This window comes from Vipera berus (genome assembly GCF_964194415.1).
Source record: "Vipera berus genome assembly, chromosome: 1".
Taxonomy (NCBI): domain Eukaryota; kingdom Metazoa; phylum Chordata; class Lepidosauria; order Squamata; family Viperidae; genus Vipera; species Vipera berus.
Window position 1 is genome coordinate 159,670,844 of NC_138202.1, and position 23,638 is coordinate 159,694,481.

Here is a 23,638-nt window from a genome sequence, read left to right on the forward strand (position 1 = left end):
TGATTGATCCAAGTTAAAATAGGGAGACGGAACAAAGGTCAAGCGGTCTAAATCATACAGCATATTGCATGGATAGGTTATATGTACATTCAGTGGGGCAGCTTGCAGTTCTCCATAAGCTACAGTATCTCTGTGGATCTTGCTTCTGTGAAATATTTTTCAGAATGAGAGTGAAGAGAAGCAAAAACATGTTCAACAAATTGGCAGATCGTTATTTTTGAGGTGCGCATAAATACTTTTGTTTTTTAAAAAGGCTCTCCGTTCCCTCTTTCTTTTTAAAAATTAATTTACCTATGCAATCTGTAATCTGACATACTTTTTATCTTACCATTTCTTCTATTAAATACTCTATTAAATATTTATTATATTGACATGATTTGACTGATAATCTCTTAAATGTTATTCAGCTGTACAGCGTGAAAGGGAGGATGCTGTTGGAGATTTGTGGTGTTTGGGGAATTTTAGAATTAGTGGCAAAATGAGGATAACTTTGAAAAATAACCTCATTAATTGGCGAATGGGAGATGGACTGATGAAGCTCTTACTTTTTAATTAGTTGTATCTTCATGCTTAGTAAGCATAGTTCATGCTTAACATACTAATCTACTAGAATTTGGAGAGTAATATTTTAAAACTCAAAAAGATGACTTAGGAAGTATTAACTCACGCCAATAAAGTGAACCGATGCCTCCTGAGCTAGATGTTCTTTAGGGCATTTAGAGCATTGGCCTCAAGAATTTACTTATTTTAATCTACAGAACTAATATTTTGTGGGACATGGGCCTTTAATTGATAGACTATAAAAATATTATGTTTTCCTGATCTGGGGAATGTTTCCCTGTGGTTGCCAAGCTTTTGGACAGTAATTGAACATGTATGGAGCTGGAGACATCCTTCACATACAATATTAGAAGTAATATTAACCCCCTGAAAAAATGTTTCCTGGCTAGATCATAGACAGGGGGATTGGCTTCAAGAATATATGGACCCTTCCAGAAAAAAAAATCATTAAATTACTTGACTATACGGTACTGTCATTCCCTTTGCCACTTGTGCATTATCAGATGGCAGGCAAAGACAGAGTAAGGCAGTCGCTTCTGATTATTGATGCTGCAGGGCTATGGGAAGTTGAGCAACAAACTTAGAGGTGACAGTTGCCCTCCATCTCCAAAGTAGCTTTATAATTCAAACCTTTGTACTCTTTCCAGGTTTGGAGGAAGATTCAGTTGCCATGTGACCAGTTCATGTAGGTGGTTTTGGGAGGTGGCTTTCTGGGAGATAGGAAGATGCTTTGGCCCGAGTCTAGATTTTCATCAGATCCCTGATCCTCCTTTTCCTCCTTCTTTCCATAGAACAGTTGTTCTTTTGACAAGCCTAGAGAAGTAAACTGTGTTTTTTTCCCCAAACCACCCTCACTGTCTCGGTAATTGTTCAGTGAAAAGAACAAATACTACCCTTCTTCTGCCAGCCCTTCCAAAATGGGCTATTTCCTTTCCCTCTGATGGCTACTGTTTAAATAACATCCTGTCCATGAACATCTGCTCTTCTGCGTATCATGTTCATCCGTAGAGACATCTAGCTTTACGCTGGCAGCTGTGGTAGCAGCTTGCATGAGATAAAAGTTCTGGAGGATTAAGATGTCCGATCTCTTATCTGTAAAAAGCAATAACTTCCCTTGAGCTTTTAAGATTTTATTCTTGAAATAGGAAAACTCCAAATCCTCAAATTGCTCTCAAGGGCTAATCTACGAATTTTGATATTGATTTATGTGCGTGAGAAACCTCAGCAGCATATAGTATGGAATATTACAGTTCTTTTTTTTTCTTTTATCAATGTCCTTTGGTGTATAAGTCAAGATATAATGAGAAAATTAATTTACTTATAGATATTATAAAATGCAGTACTTATTACGCCTTCAGGTGTTTATCTTCAATTTGGCTGCTGAGATTCTGATAGTAAGGGAATTAATTTTGAGGAGATTTCACTTATTTTTTGAGCATTATCCTACCGCGATATATAGCTTGACAAGAAGGCGATTTGCAAATATAACACAGAAGCACAGTCTTTTCCAAATAAAATGCCTAAAGGCTTTTCTTAATTTGAGCAGAGATGGCAAGGAGAAGATATAAGAATTAACAACAAGGAGTGATTCAATAACCATAAGGCCTTGTCTCATGTTCTTCTGAGCGTATGACTTGTATTGAGCAAAAATCTAATTTCTGAGCTACTGCCTTAAAAAAATGCCAGATTATTAAAATCTATTTAAGAAAAAAACAATTAGATAAATAAAGGTAAGAAATGTTGCATAAGTTATCACATGAATTATTTGAAAGGATCAAAATGATTTTTTAAAAACCAAACCAAATTTAAAAGACTAAATTCAAATGTATAAATTTAACCCATGCAACACTTGTGGGAAGGTATGTACTAATGACAATTTTGCACTGATAAAAGCACATACTTTCACACAAGCATGAGATGGGCTGCTATATAAATTTTATATATATATATATATATATATATATATATATATATATATATATATATATATACACACACACACACACATACATACATACATATATACATACACATACATATACATACATACACATACATATATACATGCACATACATACATACATACATACATATATATATATATATATACCAATGCTAACCAAAGTATTACACTTTACGAATATTATGTCATTAGGCATTTACACTGCTTTGTAATGAAATTGTGGTGGAATGTAGTCTGGATTCACAGGAGGGAGGGGCTCCTTCCCAGAGGACAAAGAGAAAGCAAACCGTGGAATGTCAAGAAGAGGACAGACCATCCTTAGTAGTTCCCGGAGGATGTCTATAGTTATGCAGATAGTTGCTTTAGTCTGGCAAGATTCTGTCTGTAAATGAACAACAATAAAGTTCTCAGAAGTAATTCCATGTGTCATTTATGGTTCTTTGGGCTTGAGAAAAATAGATATAAAGATTTCATGAGGGTGGTTAATGATGGAATTGCTGTTCATATGATATAAGTTTAAGATGAACTAAAGATTAAGATTGTTAGAAGTAGAAGAAGTTGATTTATTTGATCAAAATTAAAACAAGATATGTTCATTATCTCTGGCAACCCTTTATGGACTTTCTTCTGAGACCAAGACTAAAAAAGATGATTCATGGATTTATTTGTAGATATAATATGGGATAAAATGATAAATGTTTGTAACCTTGGAGTGAGGAGTCACTAAATTTATTGATACTGGTTGTGATGAAGGTTGGAAGTCACTGGTGTGACCCAGCCTTCGCAAGTAAAGAGAAACCACTTACTCGTGAGTAAAACAAACCCCTTTTATTAAAACAGGGCAGGAACAATCTTTGTTCACGTTGTCTAGACAAAACCAAAAAGAAGTAGTCACAAAGGAAAGACTTTTCCCCTTCTGACACAGGGCAAGAACAGTCTCTGTTCACTTGAGAACTCTACAGAGAAAGTCTTTCAAGCATTAAGCCAAGCAGAAACAGTCCCTGTTCACACTGGTTGAGGCAAATTCACTCCCTATTAGTTCCCAGCGGGGAGAATCAGTTGGCACCTCAAATACAAAGCAAGTAGTCCTGACAAACCTGGTTCTGACAAAGGAGTTCAACTTGATTGATATATCCTGGAAAACAGTTATCTGCAACAACAGTCCACTCCCAAACCCCTACTACCATGTTTCCCTAAAGTAAGACCCGGTCTTATATTATTTTTGCCTCCAAAAGAGGCATTAGGTCTTACTTTCGGGCGGTGTCTTATATTTTTCATCACGCCTGTCTCGCCTCGTGGTGGTGGCACCAACAACCCCATCCAGCAGGAGCCTGCATAGCTGCTGGCCCACTTCTGCTACAGCCGCTCGTGGCAGGAGGCCGCGCGGCACATCGCGCCACTGCCACCACAACGAGGCAAGGCAGGTGGGGGAGGGGGTGGAGCTGCCCCATGCACACTGCACCCGCTTCCTTCACACCCCCCCCAGCCAGGCCATTCCTTGCTCCCTTTCACTCCCCTCCCGAGCCGGACTGCCATGCTACCGTACGGAGGATGGGTGGGGTAGACCTGGAAGAAAGCCCCTCCAGCGGCGCACAGCAGCAGCGGAGCCTTTCGCCATCACTTCCCCCTGGCTCCAAAACGGCGGTGGGGGACCAAGTCTACCCCGCCCATCCTCCATATGGTAGCGTGGCAGTCGGTCTCAGGAGGGGAGTGAAAGGGAGCAAAGAATGGCCGGGCTGGAGGGGGGCTGAAGGAAGTGGGTGCAAGGTGTGTGGGGCAGCCCCACCCCTCCCCCACCGGCCTCGCCTTGTGGCAGCAATGGCACAATGTGCTGCACGGCCTCCTGCCCCATTGCGGCAGCCAGGAGGGACGGAGTGGGCGGGGCCCTAATTAGGGCTTAGTTTGGGAGTAGGGCTTATATTAGGCCTACCCCCAGAAATCAGGGTAGGTCTTTTTCTTCGGGTGGGATTTATTTTCGGGAAAACATGGTATTTGTTTCCCAGCCAGGGAGGGGCTGGCTAGCATCTACGTCTTCTTTTCCCTGAGAGCCAGCTTATTCCCTTCCGTTGCTCTCCTCTCCTTTCCTCTCTGAGCAAACGCACATCTGGGATGGGCCTCATCTGTTTCTCCTCCTCACTCAGCTCATGCCCCAAAAACAGCTACCTCTCCGCCTGGGCACAGACAGATGGCCCCAGCTCTGCCTCTTATTCTGCTTCCTCCTCAGAGCTTTCCAAAGGCTCTGAAGTTGATCAAGGCTCCCCCCCCCCACACACACACTCCGGGTCTGACTCTGCTGCTAGCTCTGCTGGCAGTCGACGGACCACAAAAATAATTTCTTTTGCCCATTCCGTTTCTCTTCATTGCATTCTTATTTTTCTCTTTCTTTTTTCCTTTTTCTTTTGCACTTTTTATCCCCTTCTACTCTCTCTTATTTCTGTTTATATAATGTAATGTTTACAAAAATGTACTATTTATGCACATACACACATATAAAAGAAAGGTATTTTCTGCTCCAGAGGAAGCATTTACTTCCTTGAAAGGGGAGCTTGCTCAGCCTTATGTAAGTTCTGATTCTGCAGATACGTCATGTCCATCCTTCTTAAGCGATTCCTCAAGTCAGGCTACATGAAATATATGCCAGGATGTATTTCACAAAGGTAAAACAATCGCATTTATGAACGTTGTTGTTGGCCTTGCCTATAAATTTTATAAATGTAAATATTGCGAACAATGATTAAGCAATATTAATGAAAAATGAAAACCTGTTTATAGTCTTAATGTGATGCATGGAAAACACCTGACTCCTTGTGAGTAAGCCATGGTCCCAGACCAGAGTTTCTCAACTTTGGCCAAGATGAATGAACTTCAATTCTCAGAATTCTGCAGATTTTGAAATGCCCAAGATTGAGAAACACTGCTCCAGACTATGAGTACCTGCAGACTCAGAGGTTGCTAAGCATAAAGACTGCTCTGAAGAAAAAAGGAGAATGAGTTGGGGTTTGGAGAAGAAAGACAGAGGACAACAAAGCGAAGCTTGCAGAGCAGGGGTCTTCAGACTTGGCCTTTTTATGACTTGTGGACTTCAACTCCCAGAATTCCACAAGTCATAAAAGGGCCAAGTTTGAAGACCCCCCTGATCTAACTCAAGGGGGCACCATACTGAGCTACCTCAGAGTCTGGGTGAGGCACCCTGGCTGAGGAATTCTGGGAGTTGAAGTCCACAAGTCATAAAAGGGCCAAGTTTGAAGACCCTTGCTGCAGAGAAAGCATCTGCTGGATTACTTCTATCAGGCCTATGTACACAAACTCCCACCCTTCTCTGCTGCTTGGCTGGGACTCAGGCCACTGCTCTGACAGAGAGAAAAAAGGTGGCTCCTCACACTGGAAAGCCTTACTAAGAGAAAATGAAAGATGCCAGGGATTACTTAAGTAAGGAGTTTCTATATGCTCGCAGCCAAGTATAGCGAGACAGCAAGAGAACAAGCCTCAAACTGCTGTTTCCAGATCCATTTATTTCCTCAGTTAGATACTTTGAGAGTTAATTTGACTTCTTGGTTTGGATTGTTGAGCTCCCAAGTAATCTGTTTTTATTGTCAATCTCTCTCTGAACTCTCCAGAAATTGAGGAGAATAAGCTTCACCAGGTTTTCTACTTCTTTGGAGAGTTCATTTTTTGCAATTGTTATTCACTAGTCAATGCCTCACCTCTCCGTCTAGATAGAAGAGTCTCTGCACACCTAACTTCGGGTGAAATAGAATTAACTCCAATAGCACACGTCTCTTTTAAAACTCTCTTAAATAAATAGATCATGATATACAAGATTGTTCAAGCAACCAGTGACAGAGTCGCTGTCTGTCAGATTGTAGAATGTTAAAACTTTTGGGGTGGGGATTGCTCAGATGATCCCAAACAAACATTAATTATTTTCAAAAAGACTAAGGCTAGCAAACAAGTTAGAATTTTATATAAAAATAATTCAAAACCCTTATAATTTTACTGGAAATTCCTTGTCCTTTTGTTGTCTAAAATATATTCGTCGTCCAGACCTTTTAACCAGGTATATATCAGTGCTGTCTGATTCCTCACCCCATACCCCTTTACTTGGTTCTCATGTCAGTAGGAATAGCTAAAAATAAAAGTGTGTGTGTGTGTGTGTGTGTGTGTGTGTGTGTTTATTTTAACAAAGATGGGGAAGATTTTTATTTTAAAATAAAAGATGGAGTTACCTAACATTAGATCTGAGTTAGACTCCCTCCTACCCCTCCTGGCAAATTAGAATCAAACACTAATGTTTGTCCTTGGCTTCTTATTTTGGCTTATTAGACAGCCATAAGCCAAAGGATCTAAGCTGAGATTTAATGTTAAGTGAATCACAGAATCGGGATCTCTGGTTTGTTAGCTGCTCCACTCAGCAGAAGAGCAAGTAGGAGTGATCAGGCATGGTACACGTGCTCAATACTGATGTACCGGAATCTGCAAAAATGCTGCACACTATTGTCCACGTTTGATATTCTTGACAGTTGATCATAATAATTAAAAACAGTGATAGTGGCACTTCGGTAGCATGTGAAGGCCATTATTGGGGAACTATAAGAATAGCTGCAGGCCCCAACAATGACAGCGTCCTTGGGAGTGTACAAGTGTGCATTTTCTAGCTAAGACATTTCTGGAATTGTGCACTTCAAATTCTCTTTCCTTATTGTTGCTTTCCTCATCTCTTCTCATTCCATTAGCAATGTTGATGTATACTGTATATCTTTTATTGTCTTATTTTTTAGCATGAGCCAAGGCTGCAGTGCAGAGTACAGGAGAGAAAGGATGATATAAGTCAGTCGCATAGAAATTCTTCTAATAATGCCTCATCACAAAATATTTACCTCTTCAAATATTCATGACCTAGGTGTGTTGACCAGCAGGTTACATTGCTCAGTATTGTAAATGTTTGACATGTTGATTTTTTTAAAGATACTATCAGGTCCTTAACAATATAGCAAGAAACTAACGGTACATATCCTCTTTTTGTGCAGTTATTCCTTGCTTATTGCCTTGATAAATGATAGTTCAAAGATACAATGATGTTAAAAAAAAGCTTTGCAACCAATCCTGAGATTTACAACTATTGCAGTCACATCATCACCTTTTCCATGTTTCTAACTGGATTGTGACAAGCAGAGTTAAGGGAGTACATGGAAGTGAACTCACAAGTCACAGTCACATGAGGTTTTGCTTAACCACCCCAGAGTGACTTACTTAATGATGAAGTGGGAAATGATATTGTACACCCATCACAGTCACATGATTTTCTGCTTAGCGACTGCAACACTTAGCAAAAAGTTGCCAATTCCAATTGTGGTTTCTAAGTGAGGGTTACCTGTAATATCGGAGCTAAAATATGCTCAGGTTCTGTGCATTATATTGTCTTTTGAATTGCGTCAGTAATTCATTTTATTCTGCAGACAGCTAACGAAAGCAATGTCCTGAAGAATTAGAGCCAGAGTCTAATTATGTTCTTCATTGATTAAATAAAAATTAAATATCATATAAAGGTAAAGGTAAAGGTTCCCCCGCACATGTGTGCTAGTCGTTTCCGACTCTAGGGGGCGGTGCTCATCTCCGTTTCAAAGCCGAAGAGCCAGCGTTTGTCCGAGGACGTCTCCGTGGTCATGTGGCCGGCATGACTAGACGCCAAAGGCGCACGGAACACTGTTACCTTCCCACCGTAGTGGTCCCTATTTTTCTACTTGCATTTTTACGTGCTTTCGAACTGCTAGGTGGGCAGAAGCTGGGACGAGTAACAGGCGCTCACTCTGTTACGCGGCACTCGGGATTTGATCCACCAAACTGCCGACCTTCTGATCGACAAGCTCAGTGTCCTAACCCACTGAGCCACCGCGTCCCTATATCATATCATATACTCCATTGCTAAAGGATGTTGCTTTTGGGGAAGTCTTGCTAATGCAGATTCTGTCTTGAAACATCTATTCATCTAATCAGGGGTCTTCAAACTTGGCCCTTTTATGACTTGTGGACTTCAACTCCAGAATTCCTCAGCCAGGCATGCTGGCTGAGGAATTCTGGGAGTTGAAGTCCACAAGTCATAAAAGGGCCAAGTTTGAAGACCCCCCCCTGATCTAACTCAAGGGGGCACCATACTGAGCTACCTCAGAGTCTGGGTGAGAAAATTGTGCAAATCTGAAATGCTTCTCCTTCCCAGACAGATCAGTTTCTCAGATTATATATAGATAATTCCTTGTGACAGCTCATGCTTTGCATTTCCATAGTTATTTAACTTCCAGGAAATCAGTTTTAATTCTGTCAAGCAACCAGAAACCTCTCTGAGCTTTCATTTCATTCCAAGGGATCATGTGAATGGTTTCTTTCTTACGCCTCATTGTGGTGTGTCGAAACTGTGTAATGTGATGTACTTTTTGTGCCAGCTCAACTAACTTCTAGTCCCACTGTTGTATCTTCTCATTCTACTTGAGCACATTCATACATTTTAGCGTTGCATTAACATTAACTTGGCCTTCTAAATCATTCTTTGTACTTATTTAGCAACAGTATATTGATTTCACTCTTGTGCCCAGTTCTCTTTTATGGGGAAAGAGTAAGCTGTTTCTTTTCTTTGAAGAAACTTGGTTGCTTTGAAGGTTTGAAACCTAGTGAGAAAAGGTTTGCCCCTAATAAATTAACCACAGAATCCAAAGTCCTTATTTATCATGACATAAGTTCTGAACTCCATAAGCCCTTTTTGGAACTATGTGAAAATGTCTTTTTTTAAAAATAATAATAATAATAAATTGCTGGTTTTTATGGTTTGCAGTCCAGTAACAAATTTAGAGCATTTGGAAGGTTAATTCAAGTTAATAAATAACTTGATCTAAATCTAATTACTTAACTATTTATTACATCTGTTTTGAATGCATGATCCAAAACATGGTTACAAGAGGGTATAATGTGACTATGGTGTTTCCTATTTGTCTTTTCTTCTCTCTGTCTTATCTGGAAGTGAAACTGTTTATATCCTTACTGTTCTCAATCAAGATAATAATTTTTATAGTAGGTTATGCTCCCTTTCTTTGCCATCTGTGGTCCAATAAATTTACCGGGGCTTCAGATGTCCTTGTGTACACTAACCCTGCCCTTACCTTTTCAATTGCCTGCCTTATATCTCAAGGTGATGTACGTGGAGGTTGCCCCTTTCTTTATCCCCACAGAACTGTGCTTGTGAGCCTGGGATGAAAGGGAGCAGAAGACACACAATCACCCAATAAGCTTCGTGACTGTGGCATTTGGCAAACACTGACTTCCAAATTTGTAACTATCTCTATAGTATAAATATACAGAATCTCCTTTCCTTTGAGCTCATTCTGGGTGATTGAATTGACTTGTCAGTGATAATTCTTTGGGGAGACATTTTCTGAACAATAGAGTGGAAGTAGTTTGAGTGAATTCTTTCAATCTCTGGGATTTTTTTCCTTTCAATTTCCCAGTCTAGCCTATAGCCGTAGATGGTCTCCTATTCAAGGTACTAGCCTGGCCTGAGTCGTGATTAACATTTTGAGAGCAACCATATATTATTTATTTATTAAATTTCTACACCTCCCATCTTAGCCAAGTGACTAAGTTTGAAATATTAGGAGTAGCCAAAATAATTCAAGGCTAGAAGCGGATGTTCAAAAATAAAGTTTATACTCAAGGACCTCAGTGATTGATTGAGTTATTATTCACCTTCCTGTTGGACATTCATTCACTGCCTTGTTAAAGTATAAAACTGCTTTCAAAATTTCAAAGTATGAAACCTATTTGATGATTCTACAGACTACAATTCTTTGTTTCTAAAAGGTTAAAACAAGTTGATCCATGGCAGAAGGACGTTATCATCACACAGCAAACGTCAACAATTTCCCCCATTGTTTAGCTGTTTGTATATCTCTAGATAATGGCAACAGTGCCGAGATGGAACATGCTCAGCCAGTAAATCCTGCTAGTGTAATTGTTGCCTTGCTCCATGCATCAAGTTGCTGGTCTCCTTGGAGAGTGCTGCAGAAGAGGATAATTAAATTAGTGCATGTTGATTAAATGTTCAGGATACCCAACAAGATGATAAAAACAAATTCCTGCTTCATTTATTCCTAGAATAAATATAGTGTTCAAAGACTGCAGGTAACCCTTGACTTATGATCACAATTGAGCCCAACATTTCTGAGTGAAAATTTCATTAAGTGAGTTTTGCCGCATTTTATGACTTTTATTGCCACAGTTAGAATAGAATAGAATAGAATAGAATAGAATAGAATAGAATAGAATAGAATAGAATAGAATAGAATAGAATAGAATAGAATAGAATAGAATAGAATAACAGAGTTATTAACAGAGGAAGGGACCTTGTAGGTCATCTAGTCCAACCCCCTGCCCAAGTAGGAGACCCTACATCATTTCTGACAGGTGGCAGCCCAGTGTCTTCTTAAAAGCTTCCAGGGATGAAGCTCCCACAACTTCTGAAGACAAGCTGTTCCATTGGTTGATTGTTCTCACTGTCAGAAAGTTAAGTGAATCACTGCAGTTGGTAAGTCAGTAATACAGTTGTTAAGTGAATCTGGTTTCTACATTGATTTTGCTTGTCAGAAGGTCGCTAAAGGTGATCACATGATCCCTGGACATTGCAACCGTCATAAATATGAACCAGTTGCCAGGCATCTGAATTTTGATCACATGACTATGAGACTACTGCAATGGTCATAAGTATGAAAAACGTATAAGTCATTTTTTTTCTGTGCCAAAACTTTGAATGGTCACTAAATGAACTGTTGCAAGCCGAGGACAACCTGTCTCCTGAATCTGGGTTATCTAGTATTTAGGAAAGAAAATCACCTCATAATTTTATGCAGTATGGACAGTGGCAGTACTGAGAAGGCCCTGGGGGCAGTTGAAACCACAGGTGCTCTAGTCCTGAAATGATAGGGTATTTAACAGTGGCATATTATTCAGGTACTATGCAGTAGTGCCTGAAAGTTTGTGGATCCTTTTGAATTTTTAATAATCAATTTCAAAGTTTCTCTGTGACAGAGATGGGCAGACTCCAAATTCTATCTGTCTTTCTCTGTCTTGGTCTCTTTCTGTGTGTATGTATGTATGTGTACACACACACGTACACACACACACACACACACACACACACTCCTTGATTTAATACTGCCATGTTTTGTAAAATCAGTTAATTTGGCAAAACCTGTGTTGTACATCCCAACAAAACATTGGACAAGCCTATTATATGTGAGATAGTTAAATTTACTTAAATTTCATACCATTTATGGGAGTGTTCATAATAATACCATTTTGTGACACAAATTGCCATGAATAGTATAATTTACAGTTTAGTGCACATCTGAAGATAACAGAATCCCTTTTTCCCCCAATTGATCCATTACACTTAGGTCACTTATATAGGCAGAATTAATAATAGCGAGTTTGCAAACATCAATACTATAATAAGAGAGCTTCACGTACATAAGAGTTTCCAGAAGTGCAATTATGTGAGTCTTTATTTTTTAAGCAAATAGATCTTGATATCTGATTCAGGGACATCTGTAAGAACAGTCAAAAAAATTAAGATGGTGATTTCAATCATGTGACTGAAGCCCCATTCCTTTTGTACATGCATCAAAATCATGGCTGCATACAAAGTGGTGAGGTTCTGATCATAATTTCTTAAACTTTTATGCCGCATGTTTCTCAGTTACCCTGGGTGGCTCATAACAATCAAATAAAGAAATTACAATAAAACAAATAACATTAAAAATGAAGGTAAAGATGGCAGGTGCAGTAAAATGAAAGGTCTCATTCTACCTTGCCAAAGGCCTGGATGTGTAGCCAGGTCTTCCCAATTCTTCTATCACCCTCTTGATTTTTTTTTTACCATCAACCTTTGTATGCACTTCAGTTATGTCTACATGTGATAGCATTTGATATTCAAGTAATGGAAGTTGAAGCATATTTTTCTTTCTCTCAGAAGTAATAATGCCATTATTGGGTATAGGAAAATAATTTAGCCAAATCCATTTATACTGTATTCATACACAAAGCTGTCCTTGGTTTCTCACTTGATAATATTATGATGTCTCTTCCTAAGTAGTGAGCATTAATGTTTTATTTCTGCTGGCTAAAATGTTAGTGTCTACCTGGCATCACTAATGTTCAGCCTAATTTAGACTTGTATACTTCACTTTATTTCAGTATTGATGGATATATCAATTAAAACAACCAGGTAAACCGAACTGTTCCACCTTTAGCAAGGAAGCCAGGCATCTGAACAACAAGACACAGGAAAGTGCGTCATTGGGTATATGCTGTACCCAAACATCTCTACTAAAACAGGTCTTCAGATGGACTGTGACACAATAATATCTTCTTATTCACTTGTAGACATTCAGATCCTTTGACACTTCAGGTCCAAGAGTAGAAATGATTGTCCCCCCCTCCATTTGTTGGCAACTTAGATAACAGGACTATTATTGGGAAACTATCAGCCAGGCATGGAAGAGGGATCAAGTGGGGAGTTAGCCTTGAGTTGTTGTACAGCCACAAATGACCTAAGACTGACTACCCACCCCCCACCCCCACCACCCCGAAGTTCCATGTAGCCTTACCTGTTTATTTCTAAGAGAAGGCAAGCAGTCTGGGGAAGATTCCTGTATTATAGTTAGGATGCAGTAGTTAACTTGAACCTTTGATGCCTGAATGTGGTTGCTTGTGCCTGACAACTGTCCCTCAACTAATATGGTCCCTGCAGTTTCAGCTAATTACAATATTTCGCAATAGGATCATGTGCTGTTGTTTGTCCCAATCAGTGGTTAAATAAAGATGCTAGAATTTAAGGGAAAACAAAGAATTCATTCTCTGTATTTACTAGCGGCTTCCAGTTTTAGGATAAAAGAGTTTTTTTTATTATTCTAATTTGGAGAAGTTAAGTAATTTTCCCAAAGTAAATTATATTTGAGAAGCAATTTGGGGTAATGGTTAAGGCAGGGGTGTCAAACTCAATTTCATTGAGGGCCGCATCAGCATTGCGGTTGCCCTCAGGGGGCTGGGTGGGTATGGCCAGGGTGGGCGTGGCCTACTGGTTGGGCGTGGCTAGAGTGCATTTGGCCTACTGGGTGGGCGTGGCCAGCTCTACATCGTTCACATCAAGGGTGCCTATGGGGACCTGGGCAGGAGTGGGACAGATCTGAGGGTCTCTGGCACAAGGAGGGTCTCTGGGCCAGGGCCAAGGCAGTGGGGGCCGTTCCCTCACTGTTTCCAGGATGGCTTCGCGGGCCACATGAAACCACTTCCCGGGCCAGATCCGGCCCCCGGGCCTTGTGTTTGACATGTCTGGGTTAAGACATCAGGCCAGAAACTCTGAGACGGTGAGTTCTAGTCCCTCCTAAGACACAAAGCCCTCTGGGTGACCTTGGGCCAGTCATTTTTTCTCAGCCCTAGGAAGTAGGCAATTGCAAAGAACTTCTGAAAAACCTTGCCAAGTAAACTGCAGGGACTTGTTCAGGCAGTCTCTGAGAATTGGACACAGTTGAATATAAGAAAATATAAATAAGCCTGCAAATGCTTTCGGTTAGTAAATCTGCACATAAAAGCTATTTTATATCACTTTCTATTTGTAATAAATTATTGTCAGTTGTACAACATCTACAAATCCGTTTCCAATACTTATGAGAGCTTAAATATTATGTCACCCGGACATTTACTGTATTCAAAGAAGAGGTTTATTTCCTAAGATTAAAGCTAATAACTGTTGTCAGTCGGGGAGGGGGGGTTGAGGGCGTCACATTGGCAGAAGCATGACATGAAATGACTTAGACACTGGGTAAACTTGTCAGGCTCTTCTCATTTTTAATGAATTAATGCTCCAGGGCATATTCCATTTTCTTGAGTGCTTATGAAAATTTAAAGTTTTTTTTAAAAAGATCTCATGGTGTCTTCGCCTGAAAACATAATGAATAAAATATGGTTTCTTATTACTAAGGTACTCTTAGTTTATTGAAAAGCCTGAAATAGTAGATTGAAGGGCCTACAGTTTTTAATCTTTCCAAATTAATAGGACAAAGTTTTTGATGTTTTCGAAGTGCAAAATGTTAATCTGAAAGCAGCTCCTAAGAGGAGTGATTTACAAAAGCTTGCAGATATAAAGCATTCCTAACAGCAGAAAAGGGTAAAGGAATAAGGGAGCTAGGGTGTAACCTATGTGTACGTAATAATGTAATTAAATAAAGCTTATTTACCAGAAAGGGGTTTATGGTCGCTAATGGATCTTAAATGCATTACAGCCTACTTGCTTTGTATTTAGTTTCTCAAAACATTATTATGCCAAGGAAATATAGTAATAAGTTAACGTACACATACTTGTTGTGGGCTACAGGTAGGAGAAATTTCTGATTTTCGGTGCGCAGGTTGTTTGTCCTGGCAAAATAAATTTCAAGAGAAGGAATGGCAAACAGACCTTTGAACAGCAGTTTTATTTTGCTGACCGTTACTTAGCTATTCTTCCCAGCAGAGAAATTAGAGGAGAGAGTCGATATATGTAAACAATGTTATTTCTTGTACGGGCAGCAAGCTGCCTAGCAGTTGCTTTATTTATTTGTGTGTGTGTGTGTGTCTGTACGTGCGTGCAGGTGGAGAGATTATTGGTCCTGTTTTCCCTGTTAATTTGGATTGCCAGCAATAAGGCAGAGGCTATTCGGTTAGGATGCAGATGCAGAAACATTAGTCCTATGCTGCTGCCTAAAGCACAGATAAATCAGCAGAGCTCGCCTCTTTCCTACATCAGTAAGGAGAAGCTGAGTACAACTTGACCATGTGCCTGAATGGTCACATTGCTAAGAAGAATGCAGTATGGATAAAAAATGTAAAACAGACTCGCGTGGCTGTTGGCTGGCTTAGACTGGTGAGAACCCAGCAATGTAAGTTTTAAAAGCTTTCAAAATGTGCTCTTGCATGCCTGGAGATGATGCTTCTTCTTTTCAATGCATCTTATTACTTTTACTTTTCAGCAGGTGGGGTGGGGGTGGAAGCAGGAGATATGCGTGAACTCGTACCCTTTATGATTATAATTATACCACTAATTAATGGTAATTCTCCTTTTTAACATTTGTGTGTACTTTAGTGTAAGAGTCAGGGTGTTTTACATTAGCTCCCTTAGTTTGTTATGCTTCAAATGAGGAAAAACATCGTTGAAGATCAAAAACATATCTCTGTGTACTATTTGACTCGGCAAAGATGGTAATTATTTTATTCTGAGTTAGAAAACACAAAGAATAAAAATATGTTTTAATAGTTTAGGTTAAGGGAATTGAATAGGGATGGTAATTTTCCTGACATTAGAAAAATTGAGCAGTTGTTGAATTTAGTATTGCTTCGGCATCTCCCAAAGAAAGGACTTAGAAAAAACAGCATATAATTTGGCAGCCCAGCACCAAGTAAGATTAACACCTGCACCCACACGCAATTTCTGTGCAGATCTACTCAGAAGCAAATTCTATTTAATTCAGTGGAACTTATCCTTAAAGTAATTGTGCTTAGAATTACAGTCTCAATCACTCAATAGTGTAGGGGAAATAAGTATATTTTAAATCCCTCAAAGCTGTTTTCCTGAATAATAGTGCAATGCTGCTTTATTGCTTGCTTCAAAAGCCTAATATAGTTGCTCAGAACAAAATGCTTTACCAACATATGCACAGTTGCGAAAGGCAGCATACAATGTTTTGCTATTCCACTTTAGGTTCCAGATTAAATGTTGAACTTTAGAGACTGGAATTCAAAAGAGAACGTGTCTTTTGTGGAAATAGGAAAGAGGTAAAAAAAAGCTGTCCATGTAGAAAAAAAGTACCAATTTCCCCATAGCTAGGGCTATCAAATTTGACTAACAAAAATCCGGACAAACGCATGATAGCAACAAAGAAATGCAGACAGTTGTAACTCACGATGAGTCTGGGCATGGATTATCTCAGAGTTCAGTTTTCTGTCTGTTAGTGTAATGGTATTGGGAAAGACCTCAGGATTTGGGGTGAAGAAATGCCGACTTAGGGAATGGTCAGATAAGAGAGAGCATAGCCTGCGGCCGAATAGTGGAGGGGGCAAAAAGCTCTGAAGAGACCTGCCCTATTTTCTTGGGCTGCAAAGGAGATGGGGAGGAGACTTGTACTTTCAAACTTGCAACATACTGTTAATGTAACTTTACAGTAAAGTAGAATTAGCTTATCTGGTTGTGTTTCCTGTCTGGTCTACCTGGTAAAGCTGATATCAGTCTAGTACAGGGGTAGGCAACCTCGGCTCTTTTATGACTCATGGACTTCAAAGAGCCGAGGTTGCCTACCCCTGGTCTAGTAGCTCTCATGCCCGCTTCCAAGGAGAGGAATTTCAGGACTGGCCTCTCATCCTCCAGGCACCCTGCCGCCTGCTGAGCACCTGGCAGCAGCTTTGCTGCAACACAAGCAGCAAGCGGATGCAGAGATGATCAATTTGCAGAATGCCATGATACAGCTAATGCAACAACTGGGGCAGAATTTGCCACAATCTGCAGCCGCACAACAAATTGCTTAGCCAAAGCTCCTGTGTTCCCGTGGGAGCTTGCTAGAGTTCTTTAATCAGGTCCATAAACATTAACCAATAGCTATTGCAGTTCCTACTATTTTTACTACATAAAATGAAATAACGCTCATTTACGTCAGTAATAACTGATATAAATGAACTGGGAATTCTTTTTGAACCAAAATGGCCACCCCAATAGCTTTCATCAAAATATCTGTGAGGCAAACCTATCCTACCTACTCCTTTATTAATAAAGATTCATCCTGTTTCAATAAATGAGTCTCCTGTAGATAAGCAGCGTTGGCCCGTAACAGTCCCTGATCCCTTCTTTGCTGCTCTCCTGAAAACCGAGCTCAGAAAGGACCCTCCCTAATTTCTTAGATTGTAAAGGAGATGGTGAGAGATTTGTACTTTCAGACTTGCAAATTTTGGTTAATGTAGCTTTACAACAGGGGTGTCAAACTGCCGGCCCGCGGGCCGGACGCGTCGTGACGAAACCGCGCCCACCCCATTGCCGGCAATGGGGAAAAAGCTCCGATACGTTGCGCGACATCATGTGACGTCGCGAGTTTGACATGTCTGCTTTACAATAAACTAGAATTAGCTTATCTGGTCATGTTTCCTGTCTGGTCTACCTGGTAAGGCTGATAGGTCAAAATGATGTGTTGCAAAGATGGCTAGCTGTGAAAAGTACATATCTTTGTCACCTTGGTCTTTAGACTGCTTTATAATGGAAATTCCCATATCAAATACAATACTTATCAGGAAGTATGATTCAGATTTATTTATATGGTATCTTATTTTTCATCCAGGAGCTCAAGACAGTATGCATGCATTCCCTCTTTACATTTCATCCCTACAACTACAGTTCTGTAAGGTAGGTTGGCCTGACAATGAATGGGCCAAAATCACTTTGTGAGCTTGCATGGTTAAGGTGGACTAGAACCCAAGTCTCCTGCTGGAACTTTCAAATCATAAAGTTTCCCATAAAATCTAGTTAAACTATCAGTCTTAATTAAATATGATTTACTTCTGTGTCTGCATAATTAGCCATACCTTTCTCAAAAAGTTAGACTAAGTACGCTTCCTAACTTCCTGTTCTCATAGGCATGAATATTTTACTGTCTCTGAGATTTCTTATATTTTCATGAGGAAATATTTGAGACCTCAAGTTCATCCAAGGCAGTTCTACATTCAACATTTATTCTTCCCTTCCCTATAGTGATGATCTATAGCAAAAAGACTGAAGAGATTCATTTTCTCTGCTAAATTCCTCTTGGTATTTCAAGTGGTGGCTTTCTGAACAACAAGGGAATTATTACATAATATACTTAAAGAACAATTGAATATTAAACAGGGCAGGCTTCCTTGTCCCTCATGCCATTTTTTTTTTTGCAAGAGGAGTAAAAGGTAGAGACCAGTTTTTCAAGTGTAATATAGGTCTATGGAATAGTTACGACTAACAACAAAAGGTTTGATCAATCTGAATGAAAACAAACAATGCCCAGTCTATAATTTTATTAGGATAGCTAAATGAAAAAAGAATAGAGCTCCAACATCATTAATAATTGTGTAGCAAAGGGAATTTTAGCAATAAACCCCCTTTTTAAAATTTAGAGGAGTTGGAGGATTTCTTCGGTAGCGAGTGTGACTTCACAATTGTCCTTAGGTTCAACTAATTTCGTCTTCTAATGTGGACATTGAAATTAGGTCATTAAATTGACCAAATCAATGTTTACTTGCATTAGAGCAGATATGTCAAACACAAGGCCTGGGGGCTGGATCCGGCCCGCAAAGTGGTTTCATGTGGCCTGCGAAGCCATCCTGGAAACAGTGAGGGAACAGCCCCCGCTGCCTTGGCCCCGGCGCAGGCCAGCCAGGAGCCAATGTACAATTTTGTGGTGGCCATCTATGCTGAAACGCATTCAGCCTTAGCTCCACAAGGCCATCTGGAAACAGTGAGGGACCAGCCCCTGCCGTGTCGGCCCTGCCCCCTGGGCACGCGCTGGGGAGGTATCACCCTTTGTGAGGAATGAAAAAATGCACCATTGCCTGGAAGTGGTCAGCACATGGCCCTGCCTACTTCGGGCAGGCTAGGGGCTGGGCAGCGTTGCGCTTCTCTTCAGATTCATGCCACCCGGCTCAGCCTCTCGGCACTGTGAGGAGAGCGCCTTGTTGCCTGCCAAAACCGGGCAGGCTGGGGGCTGGGCAGCATTGTGCAGGTAACATCGACTCTCACGCTACTCATGGCATCCCCTCCCCCAGAGCCCACCAAGCTGGATATGTGAAGTAGGCGAGGGCCATGTGCTGGCCACTTCCAGGCAATGGTGCATTTCTTCATTCCTCATGAAGGATGACACTTCCCCAGCTGCGTTTCTTGGATGTTTTTCTCCCTCCCTCATCTCAAATATTTTCCCACCATTTTGTTCTAAGGAAGGAAGGAAGGAAGGAAGGAAGGAAGGAAGGAAGGAAGGAAGGAAGGAAGGAAGGAAGGAAGGAAGGAAGGAGAGGGAGAATCTGAGGGAAGTCCTGCCTTGGTCCTTCCCTGCTGCCCTTTCATCATCCCCTTTCCCCCCTCCTCCTGGCCTATCTTGGGAGTCTCCATCCTATTGCTAAGGAAGCTTTGGATACAAAGCCAGGTCTCCTCACATGGAAAGGGACTGGGCCTCCCTCTTGACTTTGCCCTCGTACCCATCATTAGCAACCTGGCTAAGGAGAGCAAGCACAGCAGCAGCAGCCTTGAGGAGGAGGTAAGTGCAGCTGTGCGCCCCCTTGGGGAAGTGGAGCTCGGCTTAGTGCTGTGGGTGCTTGAGGGCTGGCCTGGGCATTTGACCTCTGTGCCACCGTCCAGCCCCCCCACATGGCCTGAGAGGAACAGTGAGGCTCCTCCAGTGGACCATGCCTTAGCACTTGTCCCAGTCCCATCTCCTTCTGCCAGAGACCCTCAGATCTTGCCTCCTGCCCAGGCCCCCATTGGCACCCTTGACCCGAACGATGTAGAGCTGGCCATGCCCACCCAGTAGGCCACACGCACTCCAACCATGCCCACAAAGTAGGCCACACCCACCCTGGCCACACCCACCCGGCCCTCCAAGGGCAACCGCAATGCTGATGCAGCCCTCAATGAAATTGAGTTTGACACCCTGCATTAGAGAATGTGAGAATCTTCTTGTCTTTCTTCACAGCTAGATCAGTCAATTGAACTATTGTATATTTTATTTTTTTATTTTTCCTTTTAAGAAGAATGTCTTTCCCCTTCGCATGTGAAGATTAAGGAACATTAGTTGCAGCTAATAAATCAATGAAAAGAGTGAAATCAGATACCATGAAAGTTCAGGATAGGATCAGCAATCAAGAGAAAATCTCTAGTGTACTGAGAACAGGATTTCTGGAGAGCAGGATTGAATAGACTAAATAAATGTCTGGAGTAGTTACAAGTAGGAGAGATACCAGATTAGAAATAGATAAATCAAAATCTGATAGATAAATAAATTATATTTCTCTTGTCTTTCAGATTGAGGAGGTCTTCTCAGGCCAATAGCAGGGTATTAGCAGGGTTGCATTCATGGATTCAATACCTTCTAGCCTTTTTAAGACTGATAGGTATTAATAATACCCACCAATTCTTGGTATTAATAACGTATATAGCCAGTTATTCTGCTGACAAGTTTGTCTTGCCTAAAAGATCCTACAGGCTGTATACATTTTTCAACTCATCTTAAACAAATGATGGTAATAACGATGGTCATCTTCATCACCATCATCACCTCCTGGTTCTGGAATCAGAATTGAAAATTGACTTCCTGTTTGAAATTAATGTGATGGTAGTATCATCAGAGATGAGATGTTACAAAGTTCTTCCAAAGTGATACTTCCGAACTAGATCTGAAGGTCTGTATATCAGTCATAGTGGCTTCCATATACCATAACATATCTTCCATACTGAAATTCTGTGGTCCTTAAAGATCTAAGAATGATGTCTGATATGGGGAGAGCAAATATCAGCTTTCACCAAGTGAGCGTGCTTTCCATATGAAACTAGTCATGCAAAGTAGATTACATCAACAAAGATGACATCATCAAAGTTGGCAGCAATGATATTTGCTCCCAAATAAGTATAGGATAATATTTGTAGGGATTATATTAGGAATAAGTACTTATGTAGGATCCAATGTGGGTTGGTCACCGGGACCAGAGGCCATCTTCAGAGAACTTCTCTTTAGCCCAACATGAGTCCCAAAGCTCGGAAGACAAAAACCTCTGGTCCCGGTGACCGACCCAGATTGGATCCTGCAGCATTCTCCTGAGACACATATATTCACCTTCATTCATAAGTACTTATATTTAAACATTTAAATTCCTACACTAGTATATAGAATATTGCCTTGGTGGAGCAGTGGGCTAATGCCTCCTTAAGTAACACCAGCTGCCTGCAATTAGTGCAGGTTCGCATCCCACCAGGCTCAAGGTTGACTCAGCCTTCCATCCTTCCGAGGTAGGTAAAATGAGGACCCAGATTGTTGGGGGCAATTAAGCTGACTTTGTAATAATGCCGCTTGGGGTGTGTGTGAAAGCCCTAATAAGCAGGCATATACATAGAATGAAGGCTACTGCTAAGTTTGTAAGCCGCCCTGAGTCTTCGGAGAAGGGCGGGATATAAATGGAATTAAAATAAAATGAAAAATTAAAATAATATTAAAAATTGACAATAGAACCAATAATTTGGGGAAAAGGAACTGCATAATCCTATTCACATGTTTTGTAAGCCACCCAGAATTGTCAAAAGAGGTTTTGAAATTTGATAAATAATAAACATGCTGAGTTAGGTTATCCAACCCTTTGGCATAATAAATGGAACTTTTTTCTGAGTTGAAAAGCCCCCAATATTATAATCTTTGACCCCTGATTAAATTGTGAATAAGTTATATTTCATTGTGCTCATTTCTCATTACAATTTTATATTATATATTTGATGTCTGGAGGAAAGAAGGCAGAGAGAAGCTCAATAGTTGAGCCAGCAAGTCTGTCTAAAAATAGGATTCCTGAAAATATTTCAAATTCAGTTAAAAAAATAGATTATATATTTTTATTAAGGCAAAAGTATGCAAATTAAGCCTTCACAGGATATTGAATATTTTGCCATTTGAAAGCTGGCTGTTTTTCAGAACCTGGCTGAAAATGCACTAATACTTAGCTAAGGACAGCTAGTAGAATTTGTGCTAATAACATCAAGATGAAGCTCTGGTAGGTTATTCAAGGTCTCTTTGAATAAGAAAATCACTCATTTGAGTGATGGGAATTACGTATGACACAGGCTTTTAGTATAGAAAGATGCACATGCAGGCTGCCGTTTTCCTATAATTTACTTCTTTTGGGGAAGGAAGGAATAATCCTGTGTGGTGGGTCATTACAAACAAAAGGAGGCCTGCTGAGCATTGCCTATTATTTTAGCTGTGTTGTGACAGTCAAGATGAAATAGCTGAATAGGTCTGCTAAGCATGAGAGTGAGCTGAGCTGAGCTGTCTTACATAAAAGTACTGTTTGCATTTCAAAGGCTCATGACCTCTCTTAATCTTGAGATTGTATATTCCTATTGAACTTTGTCTCTCAATACAGTTATTCTTTCCTTCAGTTGTACATCACCCAACCATACTGAGATTTTTTAGAAAGCTAAATTACTATTGATACTTATACTGATAAGCTGACATGGAGCAGTGTTAGAAAAAGAAAGAAACTGAAGGCTTTATTTTAGCAGCTCGAGAACAAGCTTTGCCAAGTAATTGCATGAAGGCAAAAATTCAACATGTAACAGACAACAGTAAATGTTGCCATTGTTGTGAAAAGAATGAAGCAATTAACCATTTGATCAATGGCTGCAGCAAAATTTCATAACCTGTCTATAAACTGTGTTGCCGAGGTGTCAGAATTATTCATTAAAAATTTTTCCCAGAGGTTTGAATTTAAATGTAGCAAAAATTACTGGGACCATCTAGTTGAGAAGATTTTGGAGAATGAGTGGGTTAAGATCTTATGAGTTTAAGATCCAAACAGACAGGCATCTCATTCATGACACATCTGATATAACAGTTATGAAATAAAGAAAATCTGGTTCATTGATGTTGTTATTCTGAGTAATACTAGGATTGAGGGAAAAAACTATAGAACACAGGGACTTTCAGATAAAACTTGAACACTTATGAAAAAGAAATCTGTTGTTATACCTATTGTGATTGGAGCCCTTGGAGTGGTACCTAAAGGACTTAAGTTTCCACCAGTCTTAGACTGTGAATCGAATTACCCACACATAATAATATGGTCCCAGTGGTTATCAGCTCATTGGGTACCATACTAAAAAATCTTGGCTAATACTTAGAAAATATGTCTATTGATGAAATTTCCACCTGTCATTTACAAAAGACCACAATGCTTGGATCCACACATATACTATACCGATACTTCACATAACATAATATTTGCATTTATGATAGTAAACTTGCATTTACAATCTTCGCAGGTCTTTAAAACAAAGGA

The 23,638-nt window shown here is 40.2% G+C and overlaps 1 protein-coding gene across 3 annotated transcripts in view; it reads left to right on the forward strand.

Annotated features, from left to right (window-relative positions):
• The window catches only part of RAPGEF4 (Rap guanine nucleotide exchange factor 4), a 182,544-nt gene that overhangs the window by 48,813 nt on the left and 110,093 nt on the right, over positions 1–23,638 (forward strand). The window lies entirely within an intron of this gene.